Raw genomic sequence first — 17,794 nt, 5'->3', positions numbered from 1 at the left:
TGGTGTTGATGATAGTGGTGGTGATGGTGGTGGTGCTGGTAATGATGGTGGTGGTGGTGATGATGATGGTGGTGGTGGTGGTAATGATGGTGGTGATAATGATGATGGTGGTGCTGGTAATGATGATAATGGTGATAATGATGGTGATGATGGTGGTCTTCCCTTATCCAGACAGAAAATTGATTCTTTGCTCGATCTCATAGCCACTAACTTTGATCACTACCAGATCCACACACAACACACACAACACTACTGGCACGTTACAAGAAATACACGCACGTGGACACCTAAGTATTGCCAAATTTGTGCAATGTGTGTTAGTTATTAAAAAGTGCAGCTTATTAGTCCTATCACGTTTATAGATTCACAAAGCCCTACGCATCATCGACAACAACACATTAACTCGTTATTGTTTGACGTGCATTACATTCTACTACAACATAAACTAAAGTTTGTGCATGCCCGCAAACGTTACACACCCAATATAACTTAAGCAAATATTTGAACAATTTATTGAACGGCGAACACGATCAATTACTTTGATTTATTCATTGCAATTGCGTTCACCATCAATAATCAATCAATCATGTGATTTATAAATCACCGTAACGCTACAACTCTGTAGGAGCGGCAGCATGTTACAGCACCTATTAATAATAACAATGTGCACTTTTTTAACGGGACATAATTCACAAACTTCACACAACGCAATTATATAACAATTGACCGTCGTGAAGTTGATTGGTCTACATCACTCACTTAATACACATTAGCGGTCTATAGTATGTCAGTAAATACCATATACTTAGGCACGCGCCTATAGGATTTATTACAGAATACTATTACACATCGGTATATACTTGCGAGCGTAATAAACTAATATAGGTACACACCTGTGTATCGTACATCCAGGAGTCTATATGGGCCTGTGTGCACACAATATCAACACGTGCTGTATATGTATACAGCTTGATCTACTATACAGGACATCTAGTACAGCGAGTCGGTACACAGGTGTCTACAGTACACACACACACAGATGTCTACAGTACAAACACACACAGATGTCTACAGTACAAACACACACGTGTGTCTACAGTACACACACACACGTGCGTCTACAGTACACACACACACAGATGTCTACAGTACAAACACACACGTGTGTCTACAGTACACACACACACGTGTGTCTACAGTACACACACACACGCGTGTCTACAGTACACACACACACAGATGTCTACAGTACAAACACACACGTGTGTCTACAGTACACACACACACGCGTGTCTACAGTACACACACACACAGATGTCTACAGTACAAACACACACAGATGTCTACAGTACAAACACACACGTGTGTCTACAGTACACACACACACGTGCGTCTACAGTACACACACACACGTGCGTCTACAGTACACACACACACGTGCGTCTACAGTACACACACACACGTGCGTCTACAGTACACACACACACGTGCGTCTACAGTACACACACACACGTGCGTCTACAGTACACACACACACGTGCGTCTACAGTACACACACACACGTGCGTCTACAGTACACACACACACGTGCGTCTACAGTACACACACGCACGTGCGTCTACAGTACACACACACACGTGCGTCTACAGTACACACACGCACGTGCGTCTACAGTACACACACACACGCACGTGTCTCTACAGTACACACACGCACGTGTCTCTACAGTAGACACACACACGTGTGTCTACTGTAGACACACACACGTGTGTCTACTGTAGACACACACACGTGTGTCTACTGTAGACACACACACGTGTGTCTACAGTAGACACACACACGTGCGTCTACAGTACACACGCACGTGCGTCTACAGTACACACGCACGTGCGTCTACAGTACACACGCACGTGCGTCTACAGTACACACGCACGCGCGTCTACAGTACACACGCACGCGCGTCTACAGTACACACGCACGCGCGTCTACAGTACACACACGCACGCGCGTTTACAGTACACACACACGCGCGTCTACAGTACACACACACGTGCGTCTACAGTACACACACACACACGTGCGTCTACAGTACACACACACACACGTGCGTGTACAGTACACACACACACACACGTGTGTCTACAGTAGACACACGTGTGTCTGCCCGCCAGTAACACGAATGACTGCGGCCACGGTAGAAACTCCCCACGAGGCTAAGCAGTTTGTCTTCGTTCTCGTCTCCCCCTCTCTGAGAGCTCTCTGCAGCCTGTAGGTGTAGAAGCCCCCTGTAGGTGTAGAAGCCCCTGCAGGTGTAGAAGCCCCTGTAGGTGTAGAAGCCCCTGTAGGTGTAGAAGCCCCTGTAGGTGTAGAAGCCCCTGTAGGTGTAGAAGCCCCCTGTAGGTGTAGAAGCCCCTGTAGGTGTAGAAGCCCCTGCAGGTGTAGAAGCCCCCTGTAGGTGTAGAAGCCCCTGTAGGTGTAGAAGCCCCTGTAGGTGTAGAAGCCCCTGTAGGTGTAGAAGCCCCTGCAGGTGTAGAAGCCCCCTGTAGGTGTAGAAGCCCCTGTAGGTGTAGAAGCCCCTGCAGGTGTAGAAGCCCCTGTAGGTGTAGAAGCCCCTGTAGGTGTAGAAGCCCCTGTAGGTGTAGAAGCCCCCTGTAGGTGTAGAAGCCCCTGTAGGTGTAGAAGCCCCCTGTAGGTGTAGAAGCCCCTGTAGGTGTAGAAGCCCCTGTAGGTGTAGAAGCCCCTGTAGGTGTAGAAGCCCCTGTAGGTGTAGAAGCCCCTGCAGGTGTAGAAGCCCCTGTAGGTGTAGAAGCCCCCTGTAGGTGTAGAAGCCCCCTGCAGGTGTAGAAGCCCCTGTAGGTGTAGAACCCCCTGCAGGTGTAGAAGCCCCTGTAGGTGTAGAAGCCCCTGCAGGTGTAGAAGCCCCTGTAGGTGTAGAAGCCCCTGTAGGTGTAGAAGCCCCTGTAGGTGTAGAAGCCCCTGCAGGTGTAGAAGCCCCTGTAGGTGTAGAAGCCCCTGTAGGTGTAGAAGCCCCTGTAGGTGTAGAAGCCCCTGTAGGTGTAGAAGCCCCTGTAGGTGTAGAAGCCCCTGTAGGTGTAGAAGCCCCCTGTAGGTGTAGAAGCCCCTGTAGGTGTAGAAGCCCCTGTAGGTGTAGAAGCCCCCTGTAGGTGTAGAAGCCCCTGTAGGTGTAGAACCCCCTGTAGGTGTAGAAGCCCCTGTAGGTGTAGAAGCCCCTGTAGGTGTAGAACCCCCTGTAGGTGTAGAAGCCCCTGTAGGTGTAGAAGCCCCTGTAGGTGTAGAAGCCCCCTGCAGGTGTAGAAGCCCCCTGTAGGTGTAGAAGCCCCCTGTAGGTGTAGAAGCCCCTGTAGGTGTAGAAGCCCCTGTAGGTGTAGAAGCCCCTGTAGGTGTAGAAGCCCCTGCAGGTGTAGAAGCCCCTGTAGGTGTAGAAGCCCCTGTAGGTGTAGAAGCCCCCTGTAGGTGTAGAAGCCCCTGTAGGTGTAGAAGCCCCTGTAGGTGTAGAAGCCCCTGTAGGTGTAGAAGCCCCTGTAGGTGTAGAAGCCCCTGTAGGTGTAGAAGCCCCCTGTAGGTGTAGAAGCCCCTGTAGGTGTAGAAGCCCCTGTAGGTGTAGAAGCCCCCTGTAGGTGTAGAAGCCCCTGTAGGTGTAGAAGCCCCTGTAGGTGTAGAAGCCCCTGTAGGTGTAGAAGCCCCTGTAGGTGTAGAAGCCCCTGTAGGTGTAGAAGCCCCTGTAGGTGTAGAAGCCCCTGTAGGTGTAGAAGCCCCTGTAGGTGTAGAAGCCCCTGTAGGTGTAGAACCCCCTGTAGGTGTAGAAGCCCCTGTAGGTGTAGAAGCCCCTGTAGGTGTAGAAGCCCCCTGTAGGTGTAGAAGCCCCTGTAGGTGTAGAAGCCCCTGTAGGTGTAGAAGCCCCTGTAGGTGTAGAAGCCCCTGTAGGTGTAGAAGCCCCTGTAGGTGTAGAAGCCCCCTGTAGGTGTAGAAGCCCCCTGCAGGTGTAGAAGCCCCTGCAGGTGTAGAAGCCCCTGTAGGTGTAGAAGCCCCTGTAGGTGTAGAAGCCCCTGTAGGTGTAGAAGCCCCTGTAGGTGTAGAACCCCCTGTAGGTGTAGAAGCCCCTGTAGGTGTAGAAGCCCCTGTAGGTGTAGAAGCCCCCTGTAGGTGTAGAAGCCCCTGTAGGTGTAGAAGCCCCTGTAGGTGTAGAACCCCCTGCAGGTGTAGAAGCCCCTGTAGGTGTAGAAGCCCCTGTAGGTGTAGAAGCCCCTGTAGGTGTAGAAGCCCCTGTAGGTGTAGAAGCCCCTGTAGGTGTAGAAGCCCCTGTAGGTGTAGAAGCCCCTGTAGGTGTAGAAGCCCCCTGTAGGTGTAGAAGCCCCTGTAGGTGTAGAAGCCCCTGTAGGTGTAGAACCCCCTGCAGGTGTAGAAGCCCCTGTAGGTGTAGAAGCCCCCTGTAGGTGTAGAAGCCCCTGTAGGTGTAGAAGCCCCTGCAGGTGTAGAAGCCCCTGTAGGTGTAGAAGCCCCTGTAGGTGTAGAAGCCCCTGCAGGTGTAGAAGCCCCTGTAGGTGTAGAAGCCCCTGTAGGTGTAGAAGCCCCTGTAGGTGTAGAAGCCCCTGTAGGTGTAGAAGCCCCTGTAGGTGTAGAAGCCCCCTGTAGGTGTAGAAGCCCCTGTAGGTGTAGAAGCCCCTGTAGGTGTAGAAGCCCCTGTAGGTGTAGAAGCCCCTGTAGGTGTAGAAGCCCCTGTAGGTGTAGAAGCCCCTGTAGGTGTAGAAGCCCCTGTAGGTGTAGAAGCCCCTGTAGGTGTAGAAGCCCCTGTAGGTGTAGAAGCCCCTGCAGGTGTAGAAGCCCCTGGAGAGACAGAGACACAGAGAGTGAGACACAGAGACACATAGAGTGACACAGAGACACATAGAGAGACACAGAGACAGAGAGACAGACACAGAGAGACAGAGACACAGAGACAGACACAGAGACAGACACACAGAGACAGAGACACAGAGAGAGACACAGAGAGACAGAGACACAGAGATACAGAGACACAGAGAGACAGAGACACAGAGAGTGAGACACAGAGACACACAGAGTGAGAGACAGAGACACACAGACACACAGAGAGACACAGAGACACACAGAGTAAGAGACAGAGACACACAGAGAGTGAGAGACAAAGACACAGAGAGACACAGAGAGAGTGAGACAGAGACACACAGAGACACAGAGAGTGAGAGAAAAAGACACACAGAGAGACAGACACAGAAACACAGAGAGAGACACAGAGACAGACACACAGAGAGTGAGAGACAGAGACACACACATAGACACACAGACACACACATAGACAGAGACACACACATAGACAGAGACACACAGAGAGTGAGAGACAGAGACACACACATAAACACACACATAGACAGACAGAGACACACATAGACACAGAGACAGCCACACAGAGAGTGAGAGACAGAGACACACACATAGACACACACATAGACAGAGACACACATAGACACACACATAGACACACATAGACAAAGACACACACATAGACAGAGACACACATAGACACACACATAGACACACAGAGACACATATAGACACACACATAGACACACAGAGACAGAGACACACATAGACAGACAGAGCCACACAGAGACACACACATAGACACACAGAGACAGAGACACACATAGACACACACAGAGACACACATAGACACACACATAGACACACACATAGACACACACATAGACAGAGACACACATAGACAGAGACACACATAGACAGACACAGACACACAGAGACACACAGAGACACAGACACAGAAACAGAGACAGACACATAGACACACACATAGACAGACAGAGACACAGACACACACATAGACACACACATAGACAGACAGACACACACATAAACACACACATAGACACACACAGAGACAGAGACGCACACAGAGACACACATAGACACACACACAGACACACTCAGAGCCACACAGAGACACACATAGACACACACATAGACGCACACAGAGACACACAGAGACACACAGAGACAGAGACACACATAGACACACACAGAGACACACATAGACACACACATAGACACACAGACACACACAGAGCCACACATAGACACACACAGAGACACACATAGACACACACATAGACACACAGACACACACAGAGCCACACAGAGACAACGATCACCTTCGCCTCTTCCTCGTCTCTGCTGCTGCTGCCGAGGCTCTGTTTGTTGCTGTTCAGTCTGCCCCGAGGTGCGAGTGGGCGGGGCGTTGCCAGCGAGGGGGAGGGGCCGGCGGCGGGGGGGGCGTTGGTTGCTAAGGGGCGGGCGGGGCTAGGGGGGTGTTAAGCTGGGAAGAAGCCTGGGACGTGGTTGTTAGGGGAGGCGTGGCATGCGTTGCTAGGGGGCGTGGCTTTAACGGTTTTATGAAGATACGCTGGAGTCTGTTGCTAGGGAGCGGATATACGTTGCTATGGGGGCGTGTTCTGCGTTGCTGGGGAGTAGGAAGTGGCTTTAATGGTTTTTCTTAAGAGACACTGGAGTCTGTTGCTAGGGTGGCGGATATACGTTGCTAGGGGCGTGTTTTGTGTTGCTAGGGGGCGTGTCTTTAACGGTTTTATGAAGATACACTGGAGTCTGTTGCTAGGGAGCGGAGATACGTTGCTATGGGGGCGTGTTCTGCGTTGCTGGGGAGTGGGTAGTGGCTTTAATGGTTTTTCTTAAGAGACACTGGAGTCTGTTGCTAGGGTGGCGGATATACGTTGCTAGGGGCGTGTTTTGTGTTGCTAGGGGGCGTGTCTTTAACGGTTTTATGAAGATACACTGGAGTCTGTTGCTAGGGAGCGGAGATACGTTGCTATGGGGGCGTGTTCTGCGTTGCTGGGGAGTGGGTAGTGGCTTTAATGGTTTTTCTTAAGAGACACTGGAGTCTGTTGCTAGGGTGGCGGATATACGTTGCTAGGGGAGTGTTTTGTGTTGCTAGGGGGCGTGGCTTTAACGGTTTTATGAAGATACGCTGGAGTCTGTTGCTAGGGAGCGGAGATACGTTGCTATGGGGGCCTGTTCTGCGTTGCTGGGGAGTGGGAAGTGGCTTTAATGTTTTTTCTTAAGAGACACTGGAGTCTGTTGCTAGGGTGGCGGATGTACGTTGCTAGGGGAGTGTTTTGTGTTGCTAGGGGGCGTGGCTTTAACGATTTTATGAAGATACGCTGGAGTCTGTTGCTATGGAGCGGGGATACGTTGCTATGGGGTCGTGTTCTGCGTTGCTGGGGAGTGGGAAGTGGCTTTAATGTTTTTTCTTAAGAGACACTGGAGTCTGTTGCTAGGGTGGCGGATGTACGTTGCTAGGGGAGTGTTTTGTGTTGCTAGGGGGCGTGGCTTTAACGGTTTTATGACGATACGCTGGAGTCTGTTGCTAGGGAGCGGAGATACGTTGTTACGGGGCGTGGCTACGTTGCGAAGGGGGGGGGGGGGTGGAGGATTCGCAAATTGGGAGTTTTGATTTAAAGCTTTCGTGACTGCAGAGATTCATATTCTTGGTTCTTTCGGTAAAGTGACTTTACCGAAAGAACCAAGAATATAAATTGGGAGTTATTAGTTAGACGCTGTTGGTTGCAAGGGGGGAGTGGTTCGAGTCGTACAAATCTGGGAATCTGTTGCTCGGGGGGGTGGAAGTGTTTTGCGTTGCTAGGGGGGGTGGGCGTGTTTTGCGTTGCTAGGGGGGGTGGGCGTGTTTTGCGTTGCTAGGGGGGGCGGGCGTGGCTTAATGTTTTCGCGACACTGGAGTGTGTTGCTAGGGGGCGGAGATTCGTTGCTAGGGGGAGCGGAGGCTTTGTGAATGAGAGACGTTGTTGTGTTTGTTGCTGGATAGGGGGGTGGGAGGGGATACGTTGCTAGGGGCAGATAATTGAGTCGTAAGATCACTGAGGGTCTGTTGCTAGGTGGGCGTGGCTATGTTGATAGAAGGCGTGGTCGCGCTGTTAGGGGGGCAGGGCTTGAGTTGTAAGAAACTGGGACCTGTTGCGAGCGGCGTTGCGATATTACTCGGGGGGAGGGGCGTGGTTAGGTTGCTAGGGGGTGTGGCTCTGTATCTAGGGATGGAGCTTGAGAAGAAAGCATTGGACCAATAACTAGGGGCGTATCTAGGGGGCGTGGCTTAATAATAAATACAGAATTCATGTCCATGGCTCCTATTATCCACGAATCCCATTTATCCTTCCCATTATCAGCGATTATCCACGATTTTACCCACAAGGTCATCCTAAGCAGGCTAAGCAGGTGTTGATTGTGGATAGTACTCGGATGGGCGACCACCATGCATAGACCAGGTGCTGGTGGGTTTGCAGTGCAGCAAAACAAACGTTGTGTTGTACTGCACTTCTACGCTCCCGCGTCTAATGCTGCCCCCATTCTGATACCACTTGACCGGCTTGGTGAAGTATGGTCAACTAACCCCCACAGTGTGTGCGAGACCCTCATCCATCCAGCAGTGGATCGATACCAGGGTCTTTCGATTATTGTAGCAGATCAATTAAATCTAAAATCTATAAATATGACATAAGAGGTTTTTTGGGTTAGATCGCGTAAATAAATGTGTCGTCAAACCTACCACCACCCGACACAGACAATTAGTAAGAAGGTTTTTGCCACGTAAACAGAACGTGTCAATTCGTTACTAGGACAGCACTAGTGTATAGTAGTGTATTATATAGTGTAGTGTATAGTGTAGTGTATAGTGTAGTATACTAGTACAGCACTAGTGTATAGTGTAGTGTATAGTAGTATATTGTATAGTGTAGTGTATAGTGTAGTGTATAGTGTAGTGTATAGTGCAGTGTATAGTAGTGTAGTGTATAGTGTAGTGTATAGTGTAATACACTACACTATACACTAGTGCTGTACTAGTCACGAATTGGCACGTTCTGTTTGCATGACACAACGTTACTATTTTTTTATTTAAAGCTTTCGTGACTGCAGCAATTCATATTCTTAGCTCTTTCGGTAAAGTCACGTTGAAGGGAAACAAAAAAATAATAAAATAAATATAACCAATAAAATAAATATAAAACAATCTTTATTATTTAATTGTTTCCCTTCAACGTGACTTTACCGAAAGAGCTAAGAATAGAACATTATTAATTGGCTGTGTCGGGTGGTGGCGGGTTTAGCGACACATTCATATTTACGCGATCTCTAACCCCTCCCCCCCTCTATTATGGATGATATTGGTCGCGAAAGCAAACAAAAGCATCTTCCAGTTCGCCAACATTGTTTCCAGCAAGGCTGCTTGCTGATGATGCACTGAATGTCGAAACCCATCCAGAGCATTGCTCGTGTTCTACCCAACGCTGCTCAATTTATGCTAAACTAAACATATTTATGTTCTTGGTTCTTTCGGTAAAGTCACGTGGAAGTGAAACAATAAAATAATAAAAAATATTGCTTTATATTTTTTTTGTTTCCCTTCTACGTGGTGGTGACTTTACCGAAAGAGCCAAGAATATGAATCCCTGCAGTCACGAAAGCTTTAAATCAAAATTTTAACTATTTATTTTGATTTTATTTTACCAGGTCAGTCTCCGCTGAGCTCCGATGTAGCTCTTATTAACAAGCGACCCTGGCAGGTCGACAAAGGTGGACTTCTCATCATCATCATTATCACCACCATCATAATCATCACGTGGAAATGTACAGCAGCAGTGAAATAACCCCAAACGCGTGGTGATGTTGATTCTAAATGTTGAGGGATAAATCGGAGGACCCGGAGAAAAATCCACGCGAAAGAGACACCGCAAACTCCAAATATACAGCAGCAGCAGGCGTCAGTGTCGGGTTGTAACCCACGACGTCCTGTAGTCCCGGCGAGGTAGTTAACATCTCATAGTCACCGTGATGATGATGAGAGAGAGACACGCAAACTCCAAATATACAGCAGCAGGCGTCAGGGTCAGGATCTCACCCACGACCTCCTGTATACCGGGCGAGGTAGTTAACATCTCATAGTCACCGTGATGATGATGATGAGAGAGAGACACGCAAACTCCAAATATACAGCAGCAGGCGTCAGGGTCAGGATCTCACCCACGACCTCCTGTATACCAGGTGAGGTAGTTAACGTCTCATAGACACCCAGAAGGCCGTGTGGTGGCTGACCAGATGTGTTAAAAAAAAGACTAATTGTTGTAATTTTCTGTGCTCCTGTTAAAAAAACAAAACCGAAGAGCTTTATAGCTCATCGGATTCCTCCTGCAGTGCTGCGCGAGACGTGACGAAGAGGCCTGTTGCCCGAAACGTCGCCTCTTATCTTGTTGTTATTCCCTCGTGTAGGCCAGAAACGCAACGCCCACGGGATTGTTGACGCTCCTGGTGTGTGGTTATCTTTTTATTAAATGTGCTGAGCAAGCAAAGCTCGCCCTCTGCTGGTCGCACTAAAATATCATTCTTAATGTGACACTGCACAATCTCTCTCCACGTGTAAAATATACACGTCCCATATACACCACGTCCCATATACACCACGTCCCATATACACCACGTCCCATATACACATTCCATATACACCACGTCCCATATACACCACGTCCCATATACACCACGTCCCATATACACATCCCATATACACCACGTCCAATATACACGTCCCATATACACATCCCATATACACCACGTCCAATATACACCACGTCCAATATACACCACGTCCCATATACACCACGTCCCATATACACATCCCATATACACCACGTCCAATATACACCACGTCCAATATACACGTCCCATATACTCGTACCATATACACATCCCATATATACGTCCCATATACACATTCCATATACACGTCCCATATACTCCACGTCCCATATACACCACGTCCAATATACACGTTTATATACACGTCCCATATACACATCCCATATACACATTCCATATACACGTCCCATATACACCACGTCCCATATACACCACATCCCATATACACGTCCCATATACACATCCTATATACACATCCCATGTACATATCCCACATGCATATCCCATATGCACGTCCCATATACATGTCCCATATACACATCCTATACACGTATCGCATATACCCATCCCATATACATATTCCATATACACATCCCATATACACATCCCATATACACATCCCATATACATATTCCATATACACATTCCATATCCTTATACGCGTCCCATATACATATCCCATATACACATCCCACCTATATGTCCCATATACATATCCATATACATATCCCATATGCACATCCCATATACATATCCCATATACACATCCTCTATACGTGTCCCATATACACATCCCATATACATATACATATCCCATATACACATTCCATACACACATCCTATATACACATCCCATATACATATATCATATGCACAAACCATATACACGTCCCATATACATATCCCATATACACATCCTATATACATATCCCACATACACATCCTATATACACATACCACATACACCCCATATACACATCCCATATAGAGATCCCATCAGCTGCAAGAGTGCAAAAGGATGAAACGGTTTTCACATTCAATGTCTCATCGGCTGAGCCAGGTTTTCTTGTATCGGTTTAATGTGCACAAACTCTGTACTGGTTTTGACTTTCAGTGTCTCATCAGCTGAGCCAGGCTTGCTTGTGTAGTGACATAGGGGGGTTGCCCTGCCTGCCTGCCAGTTGCTGCTGTTGTGTTCACAGCTGGGACGGCTGTCTTTTTAACGGAGGGGGGGGGGGGGGTGATGTAGTGACATAGCGCTGACTGTTGTACAGCAGCTGCAACTGCAGGTGGGCACTTGGCGCACACGGTGCTGAGCATATACACGGGTGTGCCGGCAGGGTGGAGAACCCTCTGGAGGGTTTGAGAAGGGAGGCGCGGCTAGGGCGGAGCCAAGCCACGCCGAGCGGAATAAAAGCAGCGGAGAGCTGGTGCTCCGGGCTGCCGGTTCTGGGAGTGGACTCGTCTCGTCGTCGCTGTCGCCGCCGCCCTCGTCGCCGCCGCCTTCGCCCGATCATTGCGCGACCGGACAGTCGTTGGCTGTCCCGGTCGACGCCGTCGGTGCAACGCGGGCAGGGTCGTGTCTGGGACGGGTCGTGTGGCAGCGCGGTCGTGAGAGAGTGAGGGGCCCCTCCTGCGACTACCTCGCCTCCGACTGAGTGTGTGTGCGACGCACGCCACCCGCACGCACGCACATGCCTCAAGTGTTGAGCAGAAAAGAGAAAGAGACACACTCAGGACACCACATTTGGTGCCAGAAGTGGGGTATATATATAAAAAAAACACCTGTCATGTCGTCAGGACAAGGACGGCGAGACTGTGGACCCTCCGGCAGCCCCGGGATCCGGGAACCCGGTTACGAAGCCCATGGCTGCTGGGCAGCAGGGGAGCCGCCGTGGATTGGCGGGACAGCCGCTGCTCAAAATTTGCGGGATGAGCGGCTACGCATCCGCCGAGGGGAGAGCGGCTGGGCATCAACGGCGGGAGCGGCTACATAAGGAGGCAGGAGCAGCTACGCGTCGACAGAGAGAGAGCTGCCGGGCGCACGGAGGACCTCCAGTGGCCGAGGGGCACCACTTCCAGGTGAGCGCGGGAGCGCGCGGAGGATGCGCGGCGAGTGAGGGAGCTGCAGCAGGCCGCCGCTGATCTGGCGCGGGAGGCTCCCACAAGATTCCTCCAGAGAGAGCAGATGGAGGACGAGACACCCTACGCCTTACGGGCAGCGCTCCTGGTGCTGGGACAAAGAGGCGTACCCCCTCGTGGGCGAGGAGATTGAGGGTTGCCCTGCCCTCCGCCGACGGCACGGAGATTTTTTTTCCTCAACGGTGGCCAGAACCATCCAGGTCTTTGAGGCGTGACAGCAGCGGGCAAGGTGGGAGGCCGCAGCGTGGAACTTGCAAAATATGTTGGCGGCGGTGGAGAGCAGGGGGCCTCGAGAGCCAACACCCCCGTGGGAGGACACGCGGCAGGAACAGCTCCCTCTGCCTTGGAGATCCGCGCCAAGATGCTTCATGTGTGGTCGGTCGGGCCACACTGCTGCGGACTGTCGGGGTGACGAGTGACATCGCGGGAGTCACCCGTGCTCGTTGGGCTGCCGGCACAGTCGACTCAACCCCATCGGGAGCGGGTCTCTGGGGCCTACCGAGACCGCCACGTGCGAGGCCTTAGGCACCGGACCCAGGCAGGCGATGCCAAGCGGCGAGGGGCCACGCCCTTTGAGCCGAGGACTTCGTCTTCATCTTCCCTTGGCCCTCCGGGTTCCGGAGGTGCAGGACCCCACTGGGACAGGGCTGACCGACGCCATCGACCGGATCACGTGAGCCATGTCCCCGATTGAGGGGACTCTCAAGGGATGAAGGGGTGTTGGGGCTAAGGGCCGGGGTTAAAGGGTAATGGAGGTTATGTGCCAATTCGCGGGCTCGAGGTGCCGCGTGTGTGTAGGGGGGGGTCACCGATTTACGGATGGGCGGCTGTGAGGGAGTAGTCAATTCGCGAGTTCAGGGACGCCGTGTGCGGTCGTCGTTGAGCTTCTTAGAGGGACGAGTGGCTTTCAGCCACATGAGATGTGATTTAATTTATTTTATTTTATACCTACATGACTTTACTGAAAGAACCAAAGAGTATAAATTTGAAATAGTCCGCACCACCATATACCCCGCATGCATTAATATCTTTAACTTCGTTACCGCAGCTTAATTCCATCATATTAATAAGAAGTTTACATTTGTAATACATTGGACTATCAATTGTTAACATTAAAATCATAACGTGCACAAAGAAAACAAACTAACCTGAAACGAGTGAACTTAAAACAATAAATAAGTAACAAAAGTAAATATCCAATAAATTAGTAACAAATAACTGGTAGATAAGTAAGCGTACTGTTAGGCTTACCAGCATTCGACCTCATCATATTACAGCTACTGGACCGGTAGTTACCCCTGTACAGTTTTAGCACTGGTAGATTGTGCACTGTGCAGACAATAGCGGCACTACGGTTACGCCATTGCCTCCTGGCAACAAAGCCATTGGAAGTTTGAAACAAAGCTCATGGTCGCGACTGTATAGTGCTCAGCCAATAGCAGCGACCTAAGGGACTCAGCAATTATGATTCCGCGTCTGGTAGACGCTTGTTAAGGCCCTTCCCTTTGCGCAAAGTAAACATTGTACAAACAATTCGAATAAGTTAAAACGTGATAACGTGAAACTTTTTGTTAGTGATTTATTCAGCAGTGCTTTAGTCAAAGGTAAGTGTTGCATAGTGGATAGTCCTACCATGAAAAAATTAAACGAGTTATGACATGTCACACGTGTAAAATATTTTTTGGATAGTCCGCACCTCCATATACCCCGCAGGGTCTTGTTTCGTCTGTAGAAAGTGGTATACCCCGCGGGTTATACGGTACACGTGTGTAGTGTCGTAAACGATGTTACTACTGTGTTGCGACAGTACCATAGGTACTGTATGTGGCGTGCCTCTCTATGGCACCAGCATGATACCCTGCGTGAACCCGAGAGGGTATGTGACCGGACGAGGGGGGGGCGTGGCGAGGGGCGGAACCGGCCATGCCACAGCGGTTAAAAGCCATGTCCCGCGAGGGATCGAGGTTCTTCGTCTGGGAAGAAATCCTCGTTCTCTGGTCTTCGCACACGTGGGCCAGGCAGCGTGTTGCTGTCCTGGTCCAATTGTAGTTATCCCGTCCGATGTGTAGATAGTCAGCCGTGGTGGTCACCACCCTAAGTCGTTAGCGTTAACAGTTACTCAGTGTGTTAATTAATAAACGTCTTGCCTCCAAGATCAAGTGTGCGCCTGATTTAGCCCACTACACATGCACAACAACAACAACCGCCATTCGCCACTAAGTGGCGGTGACATCACCACGGCGCTTGTGCCAGGCTAGGTACACGTTGAGGCCACGTGAAGTGTCGAACGCCCGCTGGCAGGAGGTCATGGGGCACGCCCAGGTGCCATGGGTCGACTGAATGAGATGACTGAGATGGCTTGCTGATGCACCACCTGTGCCCCCTACTGTGCTGTGTTTTAGCCACCCAGCCCCACCAAAACTAAGCACCTGCCTGGGTATTTTGTACCATCAGACACTCCACCCCCACAACTCCCAATTGGTGATAGGGTAGTTGTGGAGAGAGTGGAGAGTTTCCCATACCTGGGCAGTGTGCTCATGACCGGCTCCAGTTTGACAGCAGATGTCTCACTCCGAATCAGTCGAGCGGCAATATCTTTTCATCGGTTGCGTAATTCTGTGTGGACGCTACCTGGTCTGTTGCTCCACACAAAGCTTCAGTTCTTCTCGGCAATAGTCATGCCCTCCCTTCTCTACACTTACGAAACGTGGACCCCCCCAAATGGAATATCGTCACCGGTTAGAAACATTTAGGCTGGCCTGCCTACGATCCATCCTGGGTTTAACCAGGCTGGATTGTGTGAGGAGCTCACAGATCCTGGAAAGATCTGGACAAAGTCCCATGGGTGAGCTCCTCTGGCAGCCGAGACTGCGTTGGCTGGGTTATGTAGCCCGCGTTGCCCAGCCACCGCATGCCCAAGCAGCTTCTGTTTGGCTGGATAGAGGGGGGCTAAACGGGCATGGCACGGGCTGGAGAAGAGATGGAGCTGTTGCGGTACGGGCAGATTTGGAGCTGAGTGGACTTGCTGATGACCGGTACCAGTGGTGTCAAGATCAGCCTCAATGGAGGAGGTTCGTGAAGGACGCTGCTGCTCCTGGGCAGTTGGAGGCAGTTGCCCTCCAGCAACAACGCTCACAAGAACGAGCAGAGCGACGAGCAGATAAAATGGAGCAGGTTGGCATAGTAGGGTGTCCAATTGGTGGATCTACCGGTCATCTCAGTCAGCCAACCCTTGACACCTGCAGGGTCTGTTCCGAGACCTCCTGCACCTAGTCTGGCACAGTGGGAGGGTACAACTGGTGGTGCATCTGTAGCGATGTCAATGGGTTGTGTACACTTACCTGCAGGGGCAGTCAGGGCCCATCAGGGGCAGTCGCTATATCCCTGGCCCCAAACCAGGAGGGTGCTGCGGGATGTCCTGGGATCCCCCGGAGCCTCCTCTGGAACTCTCTGGAAGGTAGGCGAGGCCCAGGGGCTGACGCACCGGTGCTGGGTATAAAAGCCGGACCCCGGGAACGGTCCAGTGCCAGTCCAAGACAGAAGCTAGGAGACCAGCCAGCTAGTACCCTGGGACCCCTAGCCCCGCTGCCCTTGTACGGGCCGGGACTTTGTGGGCCAGTGGTGAGACCCTGGGACCCATAGCCCCGCTGCCCTTGTAAGGGCCGGGACTCTGTGGGCCAGTGGTGAGACCCTGGGACCCATAGCCCCGCTGCCCTTGTAAGGGCCGGGACTCTGTGGGCCAGTGGTGAGACCCTGGGACCCATAGCCCCGCTGCCCTTGTAAGGGCCGGGACTCTGTGGGCCAGTGGTCGGGACCCGTACCTTGGCTGGGTCGGGTCGGTGCAGCCTCCCCTAGGGTACTCGTAGCCGGAGGACCCAGAGCCCCGTGCCAGGGCACGCTAGCCCGGAGGCAGTACCTCCCCAGGCGGTAGTTAGAAAGGGCCATTGCCCTGTGTAAAGACTGGGGCTGTACTGCAGTGTTTTTTTATTGAATAAAAGTGTTGCCTCCAAGATTCATCTCCGACTTCCATAAAACCCACTACACACCTACCATTCATCTCAGTTGGCCAACCCGTGGCACCTGCAGGGTCTGTCCCGAGACCTCCTCCTGCACCTAGCCTGGCACAGTGGGAGGGTACAGCTGGTGGTGCATCTCCCGGTCATCTCAGTCGGTCAACCCGTGGCACCTGCAGGGTCTGTCCCGAGACCTCCTGCACCTAGCCTGGCACAGTGGGAGGGTACAGCTGGTGGTGCGTCTCCCGGTCATCTCATTCGGTCAACCCGTGGCACCTGCAGGGTCTGTCCCGAGACCTCCTCTTGCACCTAGCCTGGCACAGTGGGAGGGTACAGCTGGTGGTGTGTCTCCCGGTCATCTCATTCGGTCAACCCGTGGCACCTGCAGGGTCTGTCCCGAGACCTATCCCACTGGGATTTTTTTGCACACAGCGTTGGTGTACGGTGCTTTTTTCAGGAATATTTTTCTGTTTTTTTTTTCCATGGATTTTCTGTTTGCGCAGTCAACACATAGTCACTTTAAGATGTTTTTCTTGTTCGTGTTTTTGTGTTTTTGTTTGTTGCGGTTGCACCCGATTCAAGAGCCGAATGGCTCACAGGGCTATACCAAAAAAAAAACTAAAACTTCAGCGAAGAAGGGAGGCCAATGACTGTTGCCGAGAAGACCCGAAGCTTCGTGCGGAACAACAGACCAGGTAGCGTCCACACAGCGTTACGAAACCGATGAAAAGATAATGCCGCTCGACTGATTCGGAGTGAGACCTCTGCTGTCAAACCGGAGCCGGTCATAAGCACACTGCCCAGGTATGGGAAAACTCTCCACCCAGTTTCAGTTTATTTTTGGTATAGCCCTGTGAGCCATTCGGCTCTTGAATCGGGTGCAACCACAACAAACAAAAAAACACCAACAAGAAAAACATCTTAAAGTGACTGTGTGTGACTGTGCAAACAGAAAATCCATGGGGAAAAAAAACATTCCTGAAAAAAGCACCGTACACCAACGCTGCGTGCAAAAAAATCCCAGTGGGATGCAAGTCAAACAACAACAACCACAACCACAAGAAAACTTAGATTAAGGCCATCAGTCT

The sequence above is a fragment of the Petromyzon marinus genome, chromosome 62, assembly GCF_048934315.1.
Source record: "Petromyzon marinus isolate PM22_M1 ecotype Great Lakes invasive population chromosome 62, UKy_Petmar_22M1.pri1.0, whole genome shotgun sequence".
Lineage (NCBI taxonomy): Eukaryota > Metazoa > Chordata > Hyperoartia > Petromyzontiformes > Petromyzontidae > Petromyzon > Petromyzon marinus.
Note: the sequence above shows the minus strand (reverse complement) of the source record.